Here is a 3760-nt window from a genome sequence, read left to right as displayed (position 1 = left end):
ATCAAAAATACATTGAATAAATGTTCATATTTCATGTATAAATTGAAACCGTAAAGTATTATCCTTTTGCAACTGATTAATATTAAAGCAATGGCGTAAATACACATGCCGTTTCGCTTTGACCAATAAAACACTGAAACGTCACAGCTGACCTCTTAAATCAATTGAAAGAACAGTTAATATTAAAGCTGCATGGTTTGCAGTGTTTCTGTGGAGTCAACAAAACCTTAAAGCCTAGTTTACAAAACATTTATGCTATTTAACTGTACGCCTACTCGTAAATGTGATACATATTTCTTATGATTATTAACAATAAGCAAATATAAAGAACTGAATGCTTGTTGAATTAGATTTTGACAGGGTCACATATATGCTAGTCTCGCGTAGCCAGACCTTCAATATGAAGTTTGTGGGCGTGACGTCTGAGGCTGAGACTACATATATGCAAATATTTCTAATTCCACTATTTTTTTGAGACATATATTAATAAAAACTATATGTGCAAATATGAGACAGCAAATATTTTTAACACAATCTTATGTCATTTCAAACGTATTTTACGTATACGTAATTTCGTATATGTAATGTCATTTTTTATGACCAAAATTGTATGTTTTTGTACTATTTGCTTTGTATGAATTTTTACAAAAACAGCCAATTCATAAAATACCTACAAATTAATGTGAGATCAGGTTATTTTATACTAGTGAAACCTTTCGTTATTTTACTCGATTGATACTCCAATGATCGATTCAAAGCTGATTTATTTATACGACTATACACTCTAAAAATGGTGGGTTATTTTTACCTATATTGGGAAAATATTGGACAAAACACATGCTGTGTTAAATGACTTAATGTTGGGTTAAAAATGACCTAATGTTGGGTTGTCGTTATGAAACCATGGGGTATAATAATCCAGCAGTTGGGTTAAAACAACCCAGCAGTGTGTTCTGTCCAATATTTACCCATATGGGTCAAAAATAACCCAGGCATTTTTAGAGTGTAATTATTGTAAGAAATGCTTACATTTATTATTGAAATAGTAGCCACATTTACAGTTTTTGTCATGTCCGGTAGGTTGTTTGTAAAATGCAATAAAACCGCATGTAAGTCGTATTTCTATTTTCCATTGATTGCCGTTTCCCGATTTGCAATTTGATAGAAGCAGCAGCTGTTTACGGTCAACAGTGCATATAATTCTTCTTTGGTGCGATGAGCGTTGAAAATTACATCCACCCTTACAGCCTCTCTGTCGCTCACACACAAAATGTTGATGTAAGATCTACCATAGATGATCATTTTATGTCAGCCCTAGACATTTCTGTCAAGCCTTTATCTGTTAAATCTGAGGTTGTTCAAAAGCTGCAGAGATGGATAAAGGCCAAGATAAGCAGGAGCCCATCTGTAAGTCCTGCTCATTGATTCTTGCCAACACGATAATGACCGGTAGGATACACACAGCAAGTGTACATCTGCATGTGCTTCTATTCTCCATATCTAGGCACAGGATACGCTGTGTGGTGACTGTGGTCCAATGGTGGTCAACATATTCCTTAATTGTAATTCAAAAATGTAATGTAATTCAAAAACATTAACTTCTCCAGAATGAAAGACATTTTTCATTTAACTTTGTAATGCTTAAAAATGGCCCATTAGCTGAAACCAGTCTCAATTACACCTGCTAAAATATACAGATTACACTTAAAAATAAAGGTACTACACGATGTCATCAAAGAACCATTTATGGGTGTATGGTTCTTAAAAGAACCTTTATAATCTGAAGAGCCTTTCTGTGCCACAGAAGGTTCTTTGTAGTAGAAACAACCCAGACAGCAGCAGAGGACCCCGGGCCGGATCCGCATCTGTGCTGCCAATTTTGTCCTGGAGTCGTCTGCTGTCTGGGAGGTTCATTAGACTATAAAAATGTAAGAAAGAAATGTTTCTTTTAAAAACCTTTGACTGAATGGTTCTTTGGAGAACTCAAAATGCTTCAGAAAGTCTCAGGAGGCTAGAGAAAAAATAAATTATTTTTATTTGACAATTAATCAACAAATGTAGGAAATAAAAATTAAATAAAGTTTTTTTGCTGTAGGCCTCGCCTCTATTTTACATACTATGTAAGTGTAAGCATACATTTGCCCACAATTTCTTTCTTTTCATCTCTCATTTTTTTCTGTACTCAAAAATGTAGTTTAAAGGTGAAGTGTGTAAATTATAGCAGCATCGGTGAGGTTGCAAATCGCAACTAACGCCTCCAAGGCTCACCTCTCACTTTTAAAACACATAGAGAAGCTACGCTAGCCCCACAGGACCAACATGTCATCATCAAAGACAAAAAGTTTGTTCGCTAAGGGCTTCTGTAGAAACATGGCGGCACAAAATGGCGACGTCCATGTAAGGGGACCCTCATGTAGATAAAAACGTCTCATTCTAAGGTAATAAAAACATAACGGTTCATTATAAAGAGTCTTTATACACCCCTGTTAATATAGTTATGTATATTTTATTGCATTTCTGTCAAGAGATCCTCCTAAAAGTTACACACTATACCTTTAAACAAAACGTATTATAACTTTTAGTCAGGTGGGGACTGAGCTATATAAAAGCTCCTATATATAAAAAACCTGAGGTGGAGCCAAAGCCATTCCATTTCACCCCTCCTTTCATCTTGTGTCCAATATACGTCTCTCCTGAGACCTGGACACACTTTATGTGTCTCTGTGTGTGTGCGTGTCCAGCTTGTTTGAGATAATGCTGACTGACTGAGTGACTATTATAAGCTGGATAATGTCAGTTTGTGCCTCAGGCCATCTGACTCCTCAGTGATGTGTGCTTGTATCACCTGCCCCCTCCCACCCCCTTATTAAGTTCATCTGTGTGTGACATGGAAATACATAAGTATAAAGAGGAAAATGCTACATTTGAATAAAAGGCAACCTAGCACATACACTCGTTCCATCTGGACGTCCAAATGTTTTGTAAACCTTTAAATGTTGCTGTTTATATTACACTGTCAAAAAATAGTCCTGGTCCAAGATCCTTATATGTATCATTAGATGTACACATTTGGTACCAATATCTTTGATGTACTAATATGAACTCTTTAGGCGCAAATGTGTACTTTTTGAAACCCAGTGAAAGCATAGGGACCATTTTTTGACCATTTGTTGTAACAGGTTAAGGTATCTTCATGTTCTCCCCTCCTTGTGCTTCTCCTGCAAAACCCATTTTATTTCAAGGTAAACACATTTTGGCCATTTAAGTGTCAATCTGATTTCTCCGTCCACACTTCCTGTCTTTAAATGTTTCATTTGTTATCTTTCAAGACAACGTGTCCTCTCTCTTCTCCAGCATTCAAGTCTTTAGTTTTAGCTTACATTTAGATTTACATGTAGGCATTTAGCATACGCTTTTATCCAAAGCGACTTATAAAGATTAGGAAACAATAAAGCCACTTGTCATATGGAGGCAATTATACAAGAAGTGCTGCTTATACAGTTATAGTTTTTACAATCCCGAAACAGTACCTGTTGAAAGTTATTTTTTATTTTTATAGAAGTAAGAAGATATAATTGTTATGGTTTCTGTTCCTTCTTTTTAGTTATTATTCAAACTTCAAAATATTTGAAAGTAACTCAGACCCGAACCATATCAAGTGACTAGAATTTCATGGAGACGTGTGCATGATTTTCTTCTGAATTGGTGTAGTGAGCAACCAAAACTACATTAGCCACCCTACCACACCCTAATAGAGCAT

The sequence above is a fragment of the Paramisgurnus dabryanus genome, chromosome 10 (assembly GCF_030506205.2).
Source record: "Paramisgurnus dabryanus chromosome 10, PD_genome_1.1, whole genome shotgun sequence".
NCBI classification, from domain to species: Eukaryota; Metazoa; Chordata; class Actinopteri; order Cypriniformes; family Cobitidae; genus Paramisgurnus; species Paramisgurnus dabryanus.
The sequence above is the reverse complement of the archived record's forward strand: the minus strand, read 5'-3'. Positions refer to the sequence as shown.